This window comes from Rhipicephalus microplus, chromosome 9, assembly GCF_043290135.1.
Source record: "Rhipicephalus microplus isolate Deutch F79 chromosome 9, USDA_Rmic, whole genome shotgun sequence".
Classification (NCBI taxonomy): domain Eukaryota; kingdom Metazoa; phylum Arthropoda; class Arachnida; order Ixodida; family Ixodidae; genus Rhipicephalus; species Rhipicephalus microplus.
Window position 1 is genome coordinate 8,846,204 of NC_134708.1, and position 24,150 is coordinate 8,870,353.

The 24,150-nt window shown below is 44.1% G+C and overlaps 2 protein-coding genes across 6 annotated transcripts in view; one reads left to right on the plus strand and one right to left on the minus strand.

The window, feature by feature from the left end:
* The window catches only part of LOC119163436 (adenosylhomocysteinase-like 1), a 281,699-nt gene that overhangs the window by 122,809 nt on the left and 134,740 nt on the right, over positions 1–24,150 (minus strand). The window lies entirely within an intron of this gene.
* LOC119163437 (uncharacterized) overlaps positions 1–24,150 on the plus strand; it is a 143,332-nt gene that overhangs the window by 7,906 nt on the left and 111,276 nt on the right. The window lies entirely within an intron of this gene.

Genomic DNA, 24,150 nt, shown 5'->3' on the forward strand with positions numbered 1-24,150 from the left:
ATAGCGAGATAACCGCTATCGAGTACAAAGCGTGTCCCAGGCAAAGCGATAAGCCGATTCGTCTTTGCATGTACAAAAGAGAAACATGTAATGCCAGGTTCACTGAAGGGCCACAGTAATCGAAAGTGATGAAATTGGTGTTTATGAGTGGTGAGGGGCATGCTGTTAATAAACTGAGATGCAAAAAAAAATAGAGTAAAGTAAGTGCGCAACGGATAAAAGTACGGCACTGTAGGTATATCCACGTTCTAGGAGCGAACGACAACAGTGACTAGATTACAAACGACTATAATTGCTGGAACTTGACGCATTGCCGTTCCATTAAAACACCAGTTTTCATTAAAACACCAAGTTAGAAAAACAGCGCCAGCTTCATATAGTTCGTCGTGTTAATTAGATTTGCAATCATCGCGGCTGTGAAAAGTACAAAAGCGGTCGAACACAAACACAACACGACGAATGTCGCAAGCTTTTTTGCGCTAAATTTTATAGACCACAGTATATCAAATTAACACTCCTATCATTTAAAACTTTCTTTCCAAGCTTACTGGCTAAATCTAAGAAAAAAATAGAATAAACAAAGCATGAAAACACAAGCACCGCAGCGCGCAAATCTTGTGTTTTGTATATTTGTGGTTTATATATTCAGGCTTCTTAGTTAAGCTTCGAAATATGTCTATTTCTCTATGCTTTCTTGCGAACGCCGCCATCTGCAGTGCGTTTGAAAGCTGTATAATTCCTCATTTTGTTAATGTTGTGCATTTTTGCCAGTTGTGTTCTGTTGCCGTCACCGTCTCCACCTTTAGTATGTAGGGGGTGGGGGGGGGGGGTGAGAACTTAGTCGAGCGCATGGTCTCTTTTATTCTCATCTTGTCTATCAACTTTGTATTGATGGACAATTATTATTATTATTATTATTATTATTATTATTATTATTATTATTATTATTATTAGACTTAACACTATCTACAGACGACGCGTATCTAATCCGCTCGCAGACATCGTACACATAGAACCTTCGCCGCCAAGGCGCTGAGCTGCTGGCGCGGGGGTTCGACTCCCGGCGCCGTTTGGGCGACTTGAAAAGAAGAAAACCCTACGACTTAAGGGCGCATTGAACAAGGCAGGACGGTGAAAATTAACTTGCAGTTGCCCACTTCGACGGGCCTCATAATTACATCCGTATGGTTAGTATACGTATAACCACTAAACTTACTTTGTTATTCTCCGCCCACTCTCAGGGAGTGGGCGGAGAATTTTAGTCATGCCTCGTGAAGCTGGCGTCTTCGTTGATAATGCGTGTTTTTTTATTCTATTTCTTTTTTGTTTGCTTGGGAACGGAATAGTTAGAAAAAACAAACGATAAGATTCAACGGTGAGCATAGAGCTGCCTCGTGACCTGCCGGGGTTCCGTTTGTTTACCCACCGCCCACTTCAATCCCTCGGCAGTTTTTTCGGCGGGGGCCGCCCCAATCTTGGGACTCGAGGACTCTAAAATTAAACGGACCCGCGCCAACGAAACTCGAAAATAGCGTAAAGAAAAGTCAGGCGTCTCGATGGAAAGAGAGAAAATCAGAGAGAAGATGAGGGAGAAGCCCGAGAGATGTGAGACCCCCAAGAGACAACGCAGCTCGGAAACAGCGCAAAGAAAACAAGCCACACATCACGATAAGGAGATAGAGGGAGAGAGAGAGAGAGAAATATAGGGAAAAAAGTAAGGGTGCAGCGAGAAGCCCGAACGACAACCAAACTCAGTTCTCTCCGCTTTCTTGTTCGTCTTTCTTTAGCCCTCTCTTTAGCACAGGTAGCAAACCGGATGCTAAATTGTGGTTGACCTCTCTGCCTTTCCCTAATTTCATTATCTCTCTCTCACGAAAATAGAGTGAAGGGAACAACCTACACATCTCGATGAGGAGAAAGAAGAGGAAAAATTAAAAAAAAAAACTTCTCTCCTTGAAGGCGGCACCTTCCAATTCTCATAACTGCTGTACTCAATGTACACATGAATATGCAGTCGATATTGCGTAAAATATACAACCACGCCCACGCATGCACAATGCATAGGGCGTCAGTATACAAACAAACTCAACGCCACAATAAATTTAGTTGAAAGTTGGCGCTAGTTGCGTCTTCATCACTGGTGTGCGCGTTCCTTTTGCTGCGCAGTCAGCGAAGCAGGAAGAAGGGATATCGAAGCGAGAAGCCCGAGAGCGAATGCAAAAGAAGAAAAAAAGGGGGGGGGGGACAAGTTTTCACGACAGGTTGGCTCGCAAGCAGACGCAGCGGAGATAAAAGGAAAGAGTTAGAGAGAAGGAAAGGGAAAGACGGAGAAGGAATACTGAAGTGAGATGAGAGAGTCTCGAAAGTTGGCTCCACCTCGTGGCACGATGGATGATTCGCGCGATCGGGGATGCCACATCCACCGGCGGCATCACAGGGGAAACGGCCACGTGTGAGTGCCGAGAAAAGTTTTCTTGGGGCGAGAAATGATAAACAGACCAGGCGGCCGGGAGTCCTAAAAATAGTTTTCGTTTCTACCTGCCGCAAAATGCCGCACTGCGCGAGTGACTGATGCTTCTTGGACGCACCGCTGCAGCTTCGGGGCAGGCTAGCTTTGCTCGCGAAACGACGTAGGCGTCACCGTAATGCGGGAGCGACGTATAAAAAGTAAAGCTGCGTATCTGCCACGAGTTCTCGATAATTCAGGCAGTAGCGCCAACAACTACACGGACGGTAAAGAAGCAAGACGAGACATGTCCCGTCTTGCTGTTTTCCCGTCCGTCGTGTGGTTCTTGGCGTTACTGCCTGAATTATGTACAACCAACCAGCGTATCAGTCTGTCATTATGAGTGCTCAATGTTTCATTGGAAGCCATAGAGAGCATAGACGAGAAGAGCACCTGCAGGACTGTGAAATCGTTGAGCAAAATAAATGATAATAATAACTGTGTACAAAGAAAGCGTTCAAAGCAACGCTATCTACAACGTTTTCTTCCTGAACGTTTTTTTTTTGTTGTTTTTTGTCCAACTTTACAATTACCAACCAACTGGTCCATTAGTCGACGCTTCCAAAAGTACAGGAATGGGTAAATCATACAAAAAGTCGCTTGTACAAGGACTTAGCGTCGGTGTTATTCAGCGGAGAATATAATCCGAACCCACGAAAGCGTGAAAGTGTTCGCTGCATTGTAAATAGGTTGCGTTTTCCGCAAATTGCCTTGTTCCATTAAACATACGCATAATCAAGTAATGTCATTTCACAATGAGAATATATCTGATAAATAAATGAAAATGCATAAATGAAGAACCAGCTGGAGTCTACCGAATCTCTCGTTCCATAACAAGCATTGACACCTTGAAAGTAATATATAATTATATCATAGTGCTCTAAGTGAAAAAAAAAAAAGAGCTGAGCCGGTAGGTATTCTTTCTAGCAGACGAGCGAACACCGACACCAAAATAGTTGTACCTTGACTTCTTTTTGTGTACGTTTACTTTTACGAAATCGGATTGTTTGTGTTGGACGGTGGTGGCTCCCAAGGGACGGCTTTCAGCTCTCCCATAAGTAGAGTTCCGAGTACTCTAAATCGTTAAGCACTTTTTTCCAAATACACCCTGTTTTTCTTTTTGCAATAAATATCGCAATGTCATCAGCCCACACATTATCTTTATCTCCGATAGCGACCAACCCTGTGCTCTAAATGTGCGTCCACCACCATCTAAACGACTAATTTATGATAAAAACCGGACAAAATAAACGTTTACTACGCTTAACACGATGTGCTTAATATAAGACCCCTTACTTCAAAAAAGAAAGAAAAACTATTTGAACAATCGCGATGAGGATCTTGAACGGAAATAATGCGAGGACTAGGCAAAACATTTACAAATAAAAACACATAAACAAACAAACATATAAAGAGCACGAACGCTCAAAAAGAATAACAAGTAGGCACCGTGCCGCTGGACGCCCTAAACACAAACAACAGCAAAAAATACACAAAGCACAATTTGTTTTAGTAGCAAACCGCGTCTGTAAAGAGCAAGAGCGGAGCGGCCCGCCCGAATTGCCACTTTAGGGCTGTGCAGGCGGCGTCAGCGAAATGTGGCCAATAAACAAACGACCAAGCATACAGTCACGTGAGGAACTACAGCGCATCCCTGAACAAATTCACAAAAGGACACGGTCTTCGCATCGAATAGCATCACATGATCGCTGGCGAAAACGGGGCGACCACTTCGCGATAACCACTTCGCGTTTTGTCGCTCGCCGTTTAGTCGCTCGTGTTGTTCTTGGAACAAAAGAACGCGGCAGTATCGAAGACAGGCTCGATAATCGAAACGTAATCGCCATTTTTATTCGAGCGGCTATGTTTTACTCTGTTTCGAGCTTTTTTTTTTTTATCTCGAAAAAGAAAAGAACGTGCTCGGCGTTTTAGAAGGGTCAGCCAGGCACACATAAACAGCGTGATCGGGAAATCGTGGTCAAGGAAAATGTAGGTCAGAGAAAATTTAAAAAAAAACTAAACAACGGTGAAAATAAATTCCTAGAAATGAAAACCCAAATAAAAAAACAAAAAATTTGAAAATAAACTAAAAAAAGCCAGGCTTGCGAGAAAGGCGCAGCACAGTCACAGCGAAAGCTACTAGAAGAGCGACCTTTCAGAGCCCTTAAATTTCTAAAAACTCGTTAAATACCTACTGCAAGCACACTTGCTGGGTACCCACCACGGCGATAATACTATTCTTGGCAGGCCGGCATTCGCTATGCTATTTTTCGTCATTCTTCTGAGAAGCGTAGAACACTTGCAAGGAATTTAAACACGCCCCGCCGCGGTGGTTTAGTGGCTAAGGTACTCGGCTGCTGACCCGCAAGTCGCGGGTTCAAATCCCGGCTGCGGCGGCTGCATTTCCGATGGAGGCGGAAATGTTGTAGGCCCGTGTGCTCAGATTTGGGTGCACGTTAAAGAACCCCAGGTGGTCAAAATTTCCGGAGCCCTCCACTACGGCGTCTCTCATAATCAAATGGTGGTTTTGGGACGTTAAACCCCACAAATCAATCAATCAAGGAATTTAAACACTTGCAAGTGTTTAAACACTAAACACTTGCAAGGAATTTAGTTCCAATTGTTCATGCTGTGGCTGACGACGATGAGGAATTGTGCCTGAAGTGCAAATGAGCCACAGTTAATAGCTGATCAAGAACAAGCTTATATGTAATAAGTTGGAATATTGGACGACCCGCTCATTACGCTATTCGCGTTCTGTGACGCCTGGTTGTTCTTTTGCTGTTCTCAGAACGCCTTATTACTGATATAAACGCGATTCTTTTCCCGACATCAAACCTGCCTAAGACAAGTTGACGAACAAGCCCCAAGCACCGTTGTGGCTCAGTGGTAGAATACAGGGCTGGCGCGCAGCAGACCCTGGTTCGAGCCCCACTGTCCTTTCTAGGCTGTTTTTCTTATTTCGTGCGAAGTGGTTACAGAGACCGGCGGCGTACAACTACAGCGCCGCGCGTGACTTAAGTTGTGATCTCATAACATCATTCGTTATAAAAAATAAATAAATATCGTAATATATATTATTGCCACTTTACGATCCAAAACTACGGTTAAGAGGCTCAACGTGGAAGAGGGGGTGGGAAAATTTCGCCAAACGGTGTTCCTGAATGTGCCATGACATCAAATGGGCATATAGCATTTCACTTCAATGCAAGGGCCGCAGGTCAGGGATCGAACCCGCAACCTTCGGGTGAGCAGCCGAACACTGTAACCATTGTATCACCGCGGCGTCTCATGAAGGGTGTAAATGAAGAATAAAATGACCGCAGATGCAATAAAAAAATAAACGAAAAAAAAAGATTAGTCAAAGAACGAATTAATCTATCCGATGAATAGAAAGATAAACAATCAACGATATAGACGAAATAAAGGTCATCTGCTCTAGTAAATGGCGTAAAACAATCGAGGCTAAGCAAAAAATTAGGGAGAAGGTAAGATTATATGATATATATATATATATATATATATATATATATATATATATATATATATATATATATATATATATATATATATATATATATATATATATATATACGCACGCGCACGTCAAAACGAACGTGCGGATATACATGAGCGTTAGTTGCACACTCCCCCCAAAAAATTTCCGCCTACCCAACTACATATATCACACCATGGGAGAAAAATGCAAACACACAAAATGTGAACAGTAAATTGTGTTCTTCCAGCTGTCGCTTCGCTGGAAAAGCATTACGAAAAGAAAAAAAAAGGTAAGGAAAAGATGCGACGTATACGGCACATCTGAACACGACCGCAAGCTCCGGGCGTATAAGGTATGATATGCAAATCTTTAGCAACGGAGCGATGTGTGCAGTTTAAGAGGGTGTAAAAGGTGCGGCATACTATCGGAAAACGAGCAGCAGCGATAAAACAAAAAGAAGAAAGAAATGAAAACATCAAAAAATAAACAACACCTGCGAACAAGCAGGACGATGAAATAAGCAGGACGATAAAAGCTCACAATCGGGCAAGAACAGCACATCGGCGAATTTTAATGGTACAAATTTTGACGAGCGCATACGTCGGCTCGTTGAAGCGCAAAATGGGCCCCTGTCAAGAGGAACCGTTTATAAGGGTGCGTTATGAGATCGCACGAACTTCACGACTGCGCTACGTTGTTACTCTTTCTTCAAAGTACCTCCCCCCCACACACACAAAAAAACACGAGTTTGCGTGAACGTAACGACGAAAAAATATCATATATGTATTTCAGTTCCGTAGCGATATGCTAATGCCACTAAAAGACAGAGGTAGAAAAGAAAAAAGAAATAATGAGTAAACAGAAGAAAGTGATGAAGGGCAAAAGAGCGAAACACAAGGAAAAAAATATTTATTTTTTGTTTATTTATTTATTTATTTATTTATTTATTCAACTGAAAATGTTAAGAAGAAAAAAAAGAAAAAAGGCAAAAAAGGAAAGAAACAAAGAATGCCCACATATATGAAAAGAAATAAAGAAAAGAAAATAGGAAAAAAGAAATATGGAATGGAATGTGCCGAGACCTAGTTTCTTGCAAATTCTGTAACCAGTTTGTTCTCAACGGCGCCGAGGTGGGCATATTTTTCATAAGCGACGAGAAACTTTGTATACGGTGACCTGCTTGCTTTCACAAATGCAAGGCAGAAAAAAAAATGAAGACTACAGAAGAGGGAGAGAGCACGGAGATGGATAGAGAATGTCACATCCGGATATAAATAAAAATAATGGCGAGTGAAACGATAAAAAACCACGTCGTATCCGGGCATTACTTTCATTTAAGTAGTAAGATAAACATAAAGAAGAAACATCACGAAGAACGATAAGCCCAACGACTGACGCAGAGGTCGTTCCTTGGGAAAGCGCTCGAGCGAGGGGTCCACGACTGGTTCGAGCACAATCCCCGCCAAAGCCCGCCAGCTGCTCTGCGTTCGGCTTCTCCTGCGACACGGCTGTCGAAGGTGAAGAGTGCTTCGCTGAAGATATAAGTAGCCGTTTCAGCGAACAGATACCTTAATGGGAACATCGAAATGGACACAACTCTTTGAGCTGCTATCTGTCAGCAGATTAAACAATACAGGAACATAAGGCTAAGCATTAAAAGAAGATACCAGCAGTTTTGTCACTTGTTGTGCCAACACAAGCGATACTATTTGGTAGAACGTGAGCACAGAATTGCATATAGTACTAAGAGTGCAGTTTTTTTTTTACATCACCATAATTGCCGTCAAATCTATTATCTGCCTTCTTTTGGAAGTGAGGAAAAAGTCCAAATCTCCACTAAAGTCACAGTTCCAGCTGGAAAATGACGACATTTTGAGATATTAAGAGCCGATTCCACGATACGTTTTTGTCTGATGCCGTGATAGAGGACTCTGGAAATGATTCCGGCTAATAAATATGGCCTTGAACCACATTAGCACGTAATCTTCCAACGGTTTCAGCATTCAGGTTTATGTAGAAAATGACACACACACACACACACACACACACACGCACGCACACACACACACACACACACACACACACACACACACACACACACACACGCACACACACACGTGTTCGTGTTATTATTCGTGCATAACAACCGCGATCGCCTACATCGGCGATGCGTTAACGACCGCCTGAGCGCTGGAGCCGCAACATTTACGCTTAAGTGACCCGCAACAAAGTTTTGTAAGAGCTACTACCCAATCGATGTCTATAGGCTTGTGCGTACACGCGCAGGAATTCTGCCACGAAGATCAGCACTTGTTCGACCGAAAATGTAATTAGAAGAAATGATCGCAAAAAGTACAGGTTGTTCTGTGTCGCCGAAACGATTGGCAGCGCGGTCATTAAATTCCACGTGGACCTAAACACGCCAGCAATGTTTCCCGCCACGGTTTCCACAGCATGAAAAAAAAAAAAAAGAGAGAACCAGAAAGCAACGATAGAATATCAAACTTCACGAGGTCGTTAATATGTCAATAGTGATGCGGCTGCATCGTGCATACGACACTCAATTAGTTATCGATTGCAGTGGTCATTACCGTTATTGCGATGGACACGCTCTGAGGACACGGCTTGAACTTTGCGCAAAACACTGTCGGTCGAAGTTGTTTCCTCGAATAACAAAAGGCGATGCCCACTTCTTGTCCACATTTTTTTTTTTTTCAAAGCTCGGAGGCGAAAGCTTTAGGACGTCTCTAACCAGACGAAAAGGAGGACGCACGGCGGAAAGCACCGCGCAACTTCAAACACATTGAGAATTAAACTGTGCCGGAATAAGGTCGAGCCGGAACCGAACCCATGCCCTCTGCATGTCAGTCAAACACTACCACATATCCACGCCAGCGCTTGCGCTGTTGAACTTTCATTAAAACCTCTTAGATGCCCCGCCAAGCGCCAAATTTGACCATCGGCGTCTCGCGGACGAGTGATTCAAAATTTAATACGTCACCACGTCAGCACATCGCATCATCGCTTGGTCAACGGTGGTTCAATCACGGAGCAATGCAAAACCAGATGAGGTGCATCCGATCTGAGAGGCAGTGCGAAACCACGTTATGTACAGAAAGCTTTCGAAGAGCAGCAGGGCAGCATCAGTACGTAGGCCAAGCGGGAAAATTGTGGATTTTGCCTTCGAGTGGTTTTAAGAGAATACATAAAACCCCGCGACTCCCTTTTTCGTTTCCCTTTTTTTTTTACATCGCAACGTAAATTTACGAAATGATTAAACGTCCAACGCACAAACTCAGCAGTTTTCATAAGTACGCGTCTACCATAGCGTTGTTTGTTTGACTAAATAAAAAAAAAACGGCGAGGTTAACATCCTATTACGGCGGCACCGGCACCCACTTGTAATGTAGTCTATACAGGCCCATTCTTTCTTTTTGTGCGGAGTAACAAAATTCATCACCTCATCATGCAGCATTCGTCAATTTCTTTATGCGTTCCCGTAATCTAACACGCCCGCCATCACGAAGAGTCGAGTGGCAATCCGAGTACGCGCGCAACGAAGAACTGATCTGTGATCCTCGGGCTCACCTATACTTTGGAGAGAATTCGTTCTGTAAATCAAATATCCTGTCTTGGTTCAGATGATAACGGTTCTGTGACACGTCACGGGGGTTTTTCTGAGGCGCAAGATAGCGAATAAAAGCTTAAGGATGACGTTCAAAAGGGACGCAAGGTCTAAATGCTGACGAAAACTATATTTTGTCGAAGTTTATACCAATTAATAGCAACAAACGGCGAACAGCTATGAACATAAAGAAGAAATTCGCATTATGAACGAAATACTCGTAAGCAAAGGTGTTTGACCGCGTTATCCTAAATACCATGTTTCAATCTTTATGCTTGCACAGTTCCTTGTATATTCTTTGCAATACGAATTTTTTATTGTGCTCTCATATAGCCTATGAAGCAAACACACGTTACATATACAGTTAAATACCTTTATATTTTATTTGTTTCGTAGATTTTTCTCATGTGCACCTTTTTAATCTTGTTCAGCTTAGAGCCATGATGCTGTAGCGTTGTCGAGAATGACTTCTGAACGAATTTTAGCGCCTTTTTTTACCAAGAGAGTGTTTCATGCCGGGGTTCACCAAAACTTTAGTGACGTATTTCCGACACGGAAATGACGCCGGAAAATTAGCTCGATCATATGTAAAAAAAAAAAAATGCGTGTTGAACCCACCGCCACTCGGTCTGCGACAACAAATGCCGGGCAGACAGAAAGACATCCCGAGCGTATAGACTTCTAAATAACTACGTAATCATATTAGGCACATTCTCTACCACGCATGCGCACACAACCTTCGTGCTATTGCGGTGAAAATAGCGCAGTATGAAGGGGGAGGAGGTAGCACTGTTTGAGTGACGTCAGCGGCTATACCGTCACGTGACCAGTGCGTGAAAGCCGCGTGCACTACGCTTCGTGCAACTGCAACTACCGCTGGCAACAAGGTCGCACGTGCTGGCGCAGGAAATGACGTGGAAAGCGCACGTCACACTTACCGAAACGGAAGTGACGTGACGGGAGTGGGCGGGGCAGCGACGATCCGCTCGACAGTCACGTGAGGCGTGAAAAAATTAAGCGTGACGAGAAAAAAATGAGGGTTTCGACAAGGAAACGAAAAAAAAATGCACACAACACATGAGAAATACAGGTAGCGACGAGGGAAAATCCTCTGAAGAGAAGCATTGGAAGGACACTTCCTAATTGTGGAACGCTCGTTTAGATTTCCATGCCTAAACGTAGCGCAAGGAAAACACGGACACACGTACACACAAAAACACCTTTTTTTTTTTGCTATACACTACGTTAAAAATTTAGTGCATGCGAATGATATTTATAACAACCCTGCATTTTATCAGCTTAAGTTTCAGCATTTGCGTCTTTTCAACTGAGCTTTGCGAGCTCTACTGGCTAAACACCGAAACATTTTCAAATAGCTTTTTATAAACGCACCATGAGAAATTTCCGACATTGATATTTTCATTGGCTTACACCCTTTGAACTTCAGGGCGGTGCAGGCCATCCCCAGATTAATTACCTTTACTTTTTTTTATGGAAGACCAACATAGCGCGCAAACGCACATGCCCAAAACAATTTAGCGCGTTGTAGGTGTATCGCTCTCATTCTTGAACATTTAAAACGCAAAGAAAAGGTACAAATAAGGACGACGAAAGGGTCAGGAAAACAATTTGGTAAGAAAATCGTTAAATATACGATTACACACACCGTTAATTTTCGGGCACTACCACGTGGGAAGCAATTTAGGGGGTCGACCTGTTCGGCGGCCATTTCGTCACGGCGTGTCATGTATAGGCACGGTCCTCCATAAAAACGGGTACGTTCCACAAAGATAGAGTAAATACCACTACGTGCAACCAAATATGAACAAGGCAACAGTTACCCCAACAAAAAGCCGACGACGCTAGCGGGGCTATAACACACTTCCCTGCATACCACAGGGAACCGGGCATGCAGAGAAGCACCGCCACAATTAGGCTATACTATGTAGTCCGAATGAAAAAATAAAATAAAAATTATCGCACTCTTTCTGCTTCTAAGTACGTTCTTTCCTCCTTTTGCTATAGGAGGAGGAGGAGGAAGCAACAAAAAGGGAGAAGGCAGGGAGGTTAACCAGAAAGACATCCGGTTGGATTGTTTATTACTTGAAAGGCCTGAAAGTTCATACAACCAATTTTTGGCCAATCTCCCCGAGTGGGTATGAGCCATAGTTGAGGCATCGTCAGCGTCACCAAGCTTCATTCCAACGCAGTTTTCCGGCGACGTCAGTGGAATGCCCAGTTCCAGGCTCGGGACCACTAGCGCCTCCTCAAAGAAATCTCTCTCAAAAAAAAAAAAACACTTCATGCTTCGCCCCTACCAAGATTTCGCGTTCGCGACACTGAAACAGTCAACAGCCTTCCATAACTACTCCCCACTTTCTATTATTATTATTATTATTATTATTATTATTATTATTATTATTATTATTATTATTATTATTATTATTATTATTATTATTATTATTATTGGGATCAACGCTGGCTAGACGTAGCGCCAAGGCTAGACCAATTCTCTCGCCAACCACATTCTGCCAAAGTTCGAGCACGCAGCGCCATCGATCGCAGTTGGAGCAGCTGTCATCGCTGAAAAAAAAAAAAAAGCGGAAGCAAAAACTCCAGCGCCTAAAATGATCCTACGCGTTCACTGCACAAATATGCCGAAGACAGCACGTGTCGGAATTTCAAAACGCGCGAAGAGCGGGTAAGCGCGAAAATAATTCTCTAAAATAAGTTTTTTTCTTCTCTTTTTTGGCAATGCAAACAGAGGACAAGGCGAGGCGTCTTTTCTCGACAGCTTCAATAGAATCGAGTTTATATTCTTGGCAGCGAGAGATCGGGAAATGGTTTCAGTGAATAAGTAACACAACTCAATAGTGACATAGCATAACGAAAAAAATAGATAAATAAAAAAGATTCGATAGATGCGAAGCACTTCTTATACGATTCTAGAAGCCCGTTCCCTCGTGGTTCTGGAAGGCCTCGCGCGAGCATTGCTGTCTAGCGCAGGACTCACAATGCGAGGCGCGATGACAGCGCCGCTCAGCACAAGGCAAGGGTTTCATTCTTGACGCACGACAGAGGGCGCATTGCATTGAAAATGAGCCAAAGACTCAGCTGAAGCGTCTATCCAGAGCACGCACGCTTTGAAGGGGCAGCGATACGTCACGTTTGCTTTCTCGGTATCCGTGGTAAACGTTTATGTAAGTTGTTGTATTGAGATAAAGATAGACGTGCATACTCTTGTCGCCATTTTCTCGAGTCTGATATCCCTTTTCACTTGCTTAAAATAGTGGGCGTAATTTGATACCCCCCCTCCCCAAATAAAGTTTAGTGGGTGGTCAGTTTAACTTGACGTTTGAATAAAACCCGCCAAAGGATGCACCCCTGCGTTGTGGTGTATAAGAAACACCCATCAGAAATCCCTGCATCCCCGCACTTTCAAAGAAGTTTCTGACATTCACCGTTAGGGGCAACATTCACTTTGTCGCGTTGACATTCTACAATACCCGGCACCCTTTGATAAAGCTGCAAAGCAAACGTAGAAGCACTCTGAAATTTCCTTTCTCGTACAACTGCCGTAGTTGTTGCTCTGTATACGGTTCCCGCCGTTTCGACGAAAGACGCTTCGGGGGAAAACAAAAAGTAAAGGGCTTTTCTTCTTCTTTTTTTTTCCTTTTAGCTTTATCCATACTCTTATCGCGTCATTCACGTGAATAACGCATATTTCAGTAATTTACCTTGACAACGCCCACTTTAGCTCAAAGCGGCGCGCCCTCCTATAATTTTTTACACGACTGGAATTCAGTGTTCGCCATATCGTATCCAGCATTTACTCTTGATTTAAAAAAAAAGACAACTGACGAAACGCAATGTTGTTCCTGTGAGATTTCATAAGATTGTGACGGAAGTAAAGCCTCATCATCCTACCCCAGCTCCTTCTCTAGGTGCACGCCGGGTGAGTTTTGCTTGATCATTTACGGTCCATTTAATTTAATACATTCTTGCAAACACCTCCTGCCACCCGATTTTCGGCCCGTCCCGTTTAGCGGGCGCATTCGATAAGAGTTTCTTCTTCTTCTTCTTCTTCTTCTTCTTCTTCTTCTTCTTCTTCTTCTTCTTCTTCTTCTTCTTCTTCTTCTTCTTCTTCTTCTTCTTCTTCTTCTTCTTCTTCTTCTTCTTCTTCTTCTTCTTCTTCTTCTTCTTCTTCTTCTTCTTCTTCTTCTTCTTCTTCTTCTTCTTCTTCTTCTTCTTCTTATGTTTTGCGGAACCCAACACGGCTGCTCTTTCGGGTGCGAACTTCGTAAAGCTGCCTCTTTTGAAGAACGCCCGTCATCCAATTCTCATATACGACTTTTATGAGCGCAAGGTTGGCACAAATAGATAAATGTATAGCGAGCGAAACACAGAAGCAAAGGAAGGAAGGCGGTTCATCTACTACTTATATACCGGTACTCCCTAAGGTCCCTCTTAGTACTCCCTGGTTCCGGCCTGTTCCGGACCTTAGAGCCTTTTCGCTTCACTGACATATACCCTCGAGCACTCCACATATAAGAAAACACATGGTGTAGCGCAGGATATGAAATTGGAAAATGCAGCAGTCCTACCGCATCGGTGAGACCAGAAGGGGAAAACTGAGGGGTGGGGAGACCATTGACACAGGAAGCATGACGAAGAGGCAGTAAAGACAGACTCTTATTTTTCCCTGTCTTCCCTATTCTCTTCCCTGTATTCCCCATCCACTTCGACTTGTCTCAGATAGCGACAACGGTCCTGCTCGAGGCAATCGACGTCGGGTGTGTCGGTATTGGACGACCTTCCTTTTTTTTTCCCTCTATATATATACGCGCATTTCTGCCCCGCACGCCAATTTCCTGTTCCGTTTCACTTCAAGCGCGGTCGCTCGATACACGCGGTGAAGTTGCGCCGCACGTTTCCGCCTCGTAGGCGTACACGGCGCCAATGCAAGGTTACGTATCTACGGCACGTTGCGCCAAGGTTCCCGAGGGAGGGCGGCCCTGTCTTATGTCCTCGTATGTGTTAGTGATATATTTGACCCCTTTATTTATTGCGCACGAATCGAACTACATCTATATTCGCGAATCGTAAGATGTATATTCTGTATATTCTGGTTCTGTACATTCAATTATCGACTGGGCGCGTTTAAAAAAAAGACTTGATTTGCATACCGTTCAATAGGAAATGGCGGCACTCGCAAGACAATGTACACCTTTATTTCTGTCCCCTAATTTCCGAAACCCAACCAGTGTTCTGTCTCTTTCTATATAGCCGTATTTGTCGAAAGACGGTGAAGTCTCGGTTCGGCCTCCAGTTGAGATAAATGCCTTTTATTTTTCGTTTTTGTTCTGCTTATTTTTTTTAAAGTACGGCAACGTTTCAATTCGTGCTACATTTTTTTCTTCGCCTACCCTCTTCCCTTCCTATTGAACTTTGTTCACTAGAAAGTTCACTTTCGATTCACCTGAAAGGAAGGCGTGTTATGCCTGACTTCACCTAAAACTTGTCGACGTTGTTTCCATCACGGATGCAAGGAAAGTGAGTGACCGCGATAATTTCCTGACATTCGCACGAGATCCTTCTTTAAACCACGTCTTCATTCTCATTATTTTTATATTCATTCGGTTCTTTTATTCGCTTACATGAAGATGACTACCGGTCACACACGCAACCTCGCAAAATGACGCCTATTGACCAATTTCGCTTTAAAACGATCCTCATCTTGCAATTTACACCAAGTTAGGAACTTTCGGTATAGGAAAGCTCCAGTAAGACGGTTCGCATCGTGCGTATCGAAGCAATGCGTCTGAGACGAAGATACAAAGGAAATCGGTAGTATACGTATGTCCAAAAGGTCACGTCGGATCTGTTGCTGGCATTCAAAGCGAAATACTTACAAGCCCAATCGAACGGCAAAAGTGATAAGTGACGTCACTTAACATGACGCCACACGATGACGTCCTCACATGCAATCATCGCTTGGTCAAATGCGGACCGACCCCCGACTCAGTCAGGAATCACGTGAGGTGCAGAAAGCTTTCAGTGGGAATGCATGCATGCAATCGACTGAGAAGAACAAAACAAAGATTGCTCTCGCCTTCCAGTTTTCTTAGGCGACCGCCTAGAGAACAACGTGACTTTTTCTTTTCCAATAGATAATGCGCAAATACATCACCTGCATATCGCAGCCTCCAACAAAAACTACAGCTACTTCCACGAAAGACACGTTCCGCATTCGTGTTACCGCCGATTCCTACGAAAGAGGCATGAGTTATTTTTTTAACCTCGCGTTTTACACGTCGATCGCATTCTAAGATTACCCGGCTCGAGTTTATATCAGAATCCCGCCCACACGACTAGCTTCATGCATGGTAATAAGGGCTGCAGCGCGAGCACGAAGGTGCTAGAAGAAACGTGAAACGAAAGGCGAGGCAAGGAAAGCAAAGAGGACAAAACGCGCTGCAGCCCTTATGACCATGAATTCTAACCAACTATAGCCCAAATAGCCGTTCTAGCTTCATGCATTCTCGCGAACAGATCCGAGCCCCTTCCGTCCCTCCCGGGACGGTAAGCCAACGAGTGACACCGTCAAAAAGCTGGCGGCGTTCCTCGGGGTTCGGCGGCTGCTCGCTGTCAACCGTGCCCGGTGCCCTGTCCGTGCGACGAAACAGACGTGCACGCCCGTTCTGCTCGCGTGTCGAGCGTCACGGACTGCGCACCGAGAAAATACGACTTTCCTCTTTCCCCTCTCATTTCTCTGTGCCCCGCGGCAGCTTCGCAAACACTGCGAGTGTCGTTGGCCAAGTTTTATTCTCGGTCCTACAGCGCTTCTCTTACCAGCCAGTCGATCGCTTTCTGCAGGCACGACGATCACGAGACGCGCTTTGATGTCGCCAACGGCAGCCGTTCGAATTTAGCTGAATTTATGCTTCTCAGTGTACTATCTTGTTCTTGCCTACCACCGTGACCCTCGCACTTGATGCAGCTATAAATGTAGGCCTGTCCTTGCTCTCTTTTTACAGAGAAGCTAAGTATACCCTGTAACGTCCTCTTCATCATAGTATTAATAACATCATAGTAGTAATAACCGATAGTAGCAGCAGCAGTAGTAGTAGTAGTGGTTGATCATAGTAGTAATAACCGATAGTAGCGGCAGCAGTAGTAGTAGTAGTGGTTGATCATAGTAGTAATAAGAGGTAGTAGTAATAGTGGTTGATCATAGTAGTAATAAGAGGTAGTAGTAGTAGTGGTTGATCATACTAGTAATAACAGGTAGTAGTAGTAGCAGCAGCAGTAGTAGTAGTAGTAGTGGTTGATCATAGTAGTAATAACAGGTAATAGTAGTAGTGGTTGATCATAGTAGTAATAACAGGTAGTAGTAGTAGTAGTAGTAGTAGTAGTAGTAGTAGTAGTAGTAGTAGTAGTAGTAGTAGTAGTAGTAGTAGTAGTAGTAGTAGTAGTAGTTGTTGTTGTTGTTGTTGTTGTTGTTGTTGTAGAAGGAAGAGGAGGAGGAAGAGAAGGAAGAGGAGGATAAAGAAGAATATTATCATACAGGTAATGTGACCCCAGAGAGAAAGATGTAATACTTGCACTGCCGGCGTGTCAGTGCAACAACACACGTTTCTTCCATTTCGTCCATCCCATGAATCTATCGAATTCACACAACTACCAAGAAGAATTATGCTAAACCCCCCGCGTGAGAAGCTAGAAAACAAGCACTAAAGGTGTGCAGGGGTTAAATATATAACAGCCGCGCGCAAGAGCAACTACAGCATGGTTACGCCAAATGAACCCAAAGCGAGGCTTTGCATCGCTTGAGCGACTATGTGTGGGACAGAGTGGGAAAGCGGGGCTGTATCGGCGAAAAGCCCGTAACCGGGGGAGCTGAATAATCTGCTTATTCACCGGGAACGGGCCACTTTATTTATATGCAGGGGCGCACTCGTCCACCTATGCACCGTCTCAGACGAACAAGGATAAGGACGTGCCGATTCACTCAGTTTCTAGCACTTTATTAGGCACGAAGAGGTTTATACACTCACTGCATGGGATCGCTCAATCGTAACTACTGATTTGCATACCTTCGAGTGGTTCTTGCGCGCGCGGCACCAAATTCCTTAAAGATTCATGCGAGAAAGATTCCGCTCTCAAGATGTCGTCATGGTTCGTCGTGAGCTGATTTTTTTTTTAAGAGAGAACAAGGAACACAGGCGATAAGTTGTGCGCCAATAAGCTCTTAACGAGTTTCTTTAGAACGAGTTAACTACACGACTATTTCTACTTAAGCGGAAGTAAAAAAAAAAAAGTCAATAGTAATAGTGCAAAAAAAAAGCAAAGAAAGCTTGTTCTCACAGCCCAAAAAAACCCGGTGGCTTTAGAGTGGTTATAGAAAGTATAATTAGAGCATACATATACGCACTTTCTACTTGTAGTAATCTTCATGACGGTTTTATTACTATTGTTTTTAATGTCGTCATTCACGTGCACGGATGTCCATTTTCGACTTAAAAAATCGGGCCGATCTGCCAGTGTTTTCCACTCGAAGCTTTCGCAGCAGAAACTAGTGCGGACAAACACAAACACGACAAAAAAAGACAGAGACAAAGCGAACACTTGCTATCAACTGAAAGCTAACCTCGTAGTAGTAAAATTAAGTACACGGGCAGCCAATAAACAGTAAAATAAATAAAAAATACAAAAGAACGCGGTTTTCGAATTCCATTGGCAAGCAGGTTTCTGCAAAAGACAACCTTGTTTATCGCGGACCACAGATGGAGCTGGTTGAAACCATTAGTTAAGGTACTAAGTGTTTACTTCTCGAAATCGCTGCAGTGCAATGTTCACGTAAATGCAGCATCACAAAAGTTAGGTGCGATTGCTGGTATTTCGAGTCGAAATCGCTATCTAATTAAGAAACAAGAGAAGTTGTCGACTTATAATGCCCTTTTCGCCTCGTATTTAAACTACTGCCATTTGGTTTGGGGGATAACTACAGAATCAAAACACGGCTCTGCTATACTATGTTATACATGATTGTGCTTCGTCTCTCAAGTATAGCGTGTATGTGCAACACAAATTGGAGACGTCCCTTAACTCACCACATTGGCCCACTAAAAATTGGGGGGAACGCACAGGCGGAAAACGCCGATCAGGGACCGCACGTTTCAGCTTTTTTTTCAAATCCACCTGCACAGAGTGCTTGTGATGATGATGATGATGACAATGATTATGATGATGGTGATTATTATTATTATTATTATTATTATTATTATTATTATTATTATTATTATTATTATTATTATTATTATTATTATTATTATTATTATTATTATTATTATTACGATGATGGTGGTCGAACAGCATGGATCACACCAACTCTGGGCGATTGGCCAAGAAACGAGTAATTAGAAAGGGGGATGACATATTGCTTGTGAATCTAATGAATTATAGAGTGATTGTGACTGAGCGTGCGTTGGCTCACGATGATGATAATTTACTATCTATGACACACGGCACACCTCGACCACTGCGTTTTTACTGTAAAACGCAGACATATAAGAGAGGTGAACGCAAAACGGCGCTAAGAGTGAAGAGCTGGAAATTGGCTTCTTTCTTCAAAACGTAACAAAGGAAAGTACTTGCAATGTTATCCTACATGCTGTGTGTCTTTGTTTTTGTTTTCCATTGTTTATCGGTGAAAAAGAAGCAAGGGGGGGGGGGGGTCTTTGCGCTGCGTTTATTGCGACCATAAATACATTAAGGCTCCATCTAACCGAGGTAATGGAACGTGCCCACAATGCCGTCGGCCACAGATGACATCGTCGCTGCGTCTCCTATGTTCCTTCTCTATAGAGGCTCGACAAGAAAAAAAAAAGGGGGGGGGGGGGTGAAGACAACACAAAGGAACAACTCACGCAGTTAGTCGTGATGATGGTGTCGCCGAAAGAAAGAGAAGTGCAGGACACCTCAAGCGCGGCCATTCCTCCCTCGCTTTTTCGCCTTTCATCGAGACACGCTGGCGGCTGATGCAAAATACACTATGTCTAAAGCGAATGACACGAAAAAGGTTGTCCGGGACGGAAAAGCTGCCGCGACACGACGCAAGTCTGGAGCTGCCGATCGGTGGTAAGACCCCCTCATAAACGTAAAGCTGGACCGCAGTCTGTAAGAAGGCAATGGCGACGCGCGACGCTAAGAATAATCTGGGAGAAAGGAACAAACTTGAACACTCGACTTTTAGTTTTTGCTGACCGGTTTCAGTGGCTCTTGGTGGTCCGTAACCTTAGTCTGGGACCCCACCCCAGTCATCCTTCTCGCCCTTCGACTAAAGCCGAGCCTTCTAGGCTCTAACCTCGAGGTTACAATCGAACGAAAATATAAACAAGACCGCTTTCGACTTCGAGTCACCTGCAGCAAATGCGCCGCGGACTTAGCGAATTACTTTCGTGATCCATTGTAATCGGCTTGTGTCATATCGCGAGCGTAATGTTGACTCGTTTTCATGTCACACCTCGCATTAGACACACAATAGACGACAGGAGAGCCACACAACACGACCGCTCATGTTCTGTGGCTTCGCCCCTTCGTCTCTCCGCGCTCGCAGTTCGCTGAAAGACCACGAATTAAGGCCACCTTTCGATCTTTTTCGCATTTGTGGTGACGTCACCGGTCTCATCCATCGTGGTGCACATCAGCGGTGCTGATGCGGTTCATTCCGTGAGCTCCGTAAATGTGTGTGTGGTGAAATCTGTTAATCAGACATACTAGAAGCAGTCAACGCGATTAACTATACCTGTGGTATCAGTTCATTTCTTCTCTCTCTCTCTCTCTCACGCATTATGGTCATTACGACACTGGTCATCATCAACATTATTGTCATTACGTCTTACCTCTCTTTTACTTCTGAATTAAACGCATCCTGACGTTCTTCAATATTGCCGCATAAAACTTGACAGAGTAGTATCTGGGGCTTATACTAAACTACGAAGCAAGCAACAAGACAGTGAAGCCCATCTACTTGCCAGTGCCTCCATAATGAGGATAAATCACCGTGCCGCTCACTTCCTGCTCCGCGGAGAGTAATCAAAACCGATGACCATCGCAAATCGGTGCATCTATTTAGCCAATAAGCGCTGACCGGAACCGTGCAGGTCGGCAGAGCGAAGACAATTTTCGTTCGCCGCAGATTCCGTTCGACTCTCTTTCTTTCTTTCTTTCTCTCTCTCTCTTCGTTAATGGTAGCGAACGCGTCTTTTCCGAGAAGAGAGCCCGGGAGCAGCAAAAAACTGAAGCGATACCTAGCTGCAACGCACTAAACCCATTACCGAAACTGTGACAGGCCTAACGAGTATTCGAAGTTTCCCCACACGCTCGGCTCTGAACCGAGGGTTGCGGATAGACCGATCGGAACTGAATATACAATGACGTCAGAAAAAAGTGGACCAAACGGAAGTCAACTCACTTCCCAATCAATGCCGATTTCTCTACGCGTCAGACTGGAACTGTGCGTAGTTTCCGCTAAGGTTCGTTCCGGTGCCACACTTCCGGCTCAGAGAGTACAGGAAGGTTTGTGTGGCCAAAATTTAGTCTTAAAATAATAAAAATGAAATAATAGATAAAGCCCTGCCCTGCTGCACCGAAGTAATGCAGGCTACCAAATTTAAAAAAAAAAGATGAATAGGACAACTGTGAAATGGTGCATTCTATGTTTCGTGACCTTAATCATTCGCATCTCAATATACATGAACAAGAAAACACCAACTTAACAGCCCGAGATGGCGGCACCCTTAGGGCAAAATAGCTCAAAACACGCACAGCGACTAGTCAACAAACCACTTGCGAAGAGCAGGGACATTGTGCGCGCGCGTTATGTCCGCTCCACCGCAATACGCGTTCCAAGAGCCATCAAATGCGCGGGAATGACGACAGGCGGGAGAGATAGCGGCTGTAATGTAACGCCGATCACGGACGCCACGCAAAATATGCGAGGGCATCGTTGCCGATCAATGCGCCCCTATTCGAATGGCGAGCCTCCGAGTCCTCGAGGGTGCGCTCAGCGTGGTTAAGTATACGGTTAAGTTAAGTGCCTTAGGATAAATGCAATTCGGGTTATGGTTATACGTGAACAAACTGAATGGCTGATATTTATCTGTCTCGTGCCCCCTGCGTTGTTACATGAAAGAGTTCCCTCTATATATGCCTCTTGGTGCGTTCGGGTTCAGGGATGCTGCTGTTCCTGTAATACAATCGGGAACGAGATTAAAATTTTACCGTGCAGATGCTCGGCTTTCTTTTTTTCCCCTTTTTTTATGGTACTTTTCACGCAAGTCCATTAATTACGGGACAGCACTCGTCGAGTGCTTTCTGTTTCTGTCTTGAGCGCTGCATGAGCCATGCGAGTAAGAGCAACTTGTCCACCACGCACCGTTAATTGGTTTTGTAATTCATTTATTTAACCATAAAGCACAAATGCATTAGCAGTGCAAGATGGACGAGACACTTGCTTGTTTCGTTTTTGGTGCGTGTAAGAAGCGACACGCCAATTTCGATTCACTGCACATTTAGAGCAGCGGCGTATTAAGCATGCCGTCAGAACAGATGTCTCCGAAATTTAATATACTCCCCCCCCCCCTCCCAACCCCAATTTGTCTCTCCCTGCAGAAGCTCAAATATATATTCGTGTACACATAGAGAATAAAAGAACAAAGCACCGGATTTGCCGTGACTGGCACGTTGATCTTTCACAAAAGCAAACGAGCTCCTTCGAAGGAGAAAATGCGGAACGGCAGCGCAAAATCCGATAATAAGTGTCTGCAGCACCATTATGCGCAACAAACCTCGAAAAATATTTAAAAACAGAAAGCCTAGCTGCCGAAGATTATGTTTTGGGCTAAAATAATACTATTAAATGCATGCAACTAGCTTTTACAATATAAGATGCACAACATCACGGCAGTAGAAAAATAATAATAAAATATACCTGCTCATAATGTTCTACAATAAAATTAGTTATGAAATTAGTTTGTCAAATAATCATTTTTTGGCTATTTAAAATGCTTCGATGGAACAGCGTAACACCCAATAATCAAAGTTGAAGTTTTCGATACGGAACTAGAATAAATACCCTGCCTGTGAAACATTGTGCTGCTGCTGGGAATTACGAGAACCACGCGGCCACTTCTGTAATTTATTCGTCCACAAGAGATCTCTTCTTTTGTGTGTATCAGGTTGACAGCATATGCAGAGCATATACTAATTTTGGTATCGGCGGACGAAACAGCGCCCTTTCTACCAGGTGGTTGCTTACTGACCTACAAAATTGATTCCGCTCGGAATGCGTCCGTGCCTGGAAATATTAAAAAGGGCTATTTCAATTGTTCAAACAGAAACGAATCTATACTCGCGAGTGACGCTGAAAAACCGTGCAAGCCGTGTGAAACCAATACTGACCAAAGTTTTCACGAGGTACGCCCTGAGTACCGAAACAGGGGCGGTATATTACAAAGATAGAAACGTACACGCTGATGATGCACGAGAACATCGATCAACAATGACACGAAGAAACCGACGTTTCCTTCAAAGAAGTAAGCGAGAAAGGCAGCGGGCATCTTGACACGAGAGCGCTGTTAATAAAAGAGCGTCCTTCATTAATCTTGTCTCAGACCTTATTCAGGCTTCACGAAATGCAAGACAAGGCGCCACTCGAAGCGCAGTGGCGCGGCAGGCGATTCTTCACAGCTGTACTTTCTCTTGTTTTCAATTCAGCATGAAGCCCACCGCGGCGTTTCCTTAGACCATCACTCTTTTCACCAAAGCATTGAGAACGACGGCCACGAGGACCATGACGTAACACGTATACAGACAGAATCACACACGTACAGCGGTGCAGCGCGTGGCTGCGGACGCCACTCTTGTTGGCAGCTGCTACCTGACGTTAGTTGCATGATTCAGTTCATACTTGAATTACAGCACAACGACCTAACATATAGTGTGGCTACGTTAGATATCACTAAGGCAGCGGTTTTCGCAAACTTCTACAGAAAGCGGCAGCTGAAGCAGCCGGCTTGGTGCTTAGAGAAGCGCGACTCCCGTCAGTATACGTACGTACAAATGCAGTTAACTCAGAAATTTCGGGGTTAAGAGACACAAGGAAATCGGCTGAATACAACGCAGCTTGTGCAGGCAGTCGTTAATTTCTGGCATGTTCTAAGACACGCTCACTACACGCAGTACTGCATACTTACACCGAATAAAAATGGTCGGGTAGCGAAATTTTCCAAGTTTTCTGAGACCTGCAGTAAACACTAAACTTTGGACAGCGACGGTGATTTGTGGGGTTTAACGTCCCAAAATTACCATATGATTATGAGAGGCGCCGTAGTGGAGGGCTCCGGAAATTTTGACCACCTGGGGTTCTTTAACGTGCACCCAAATCTGAGCACACGGGCCTCGACATTTCCGCCTCCATCGGAAATGCAGCCGCCGCAGCCGGGATATGAACCCGCG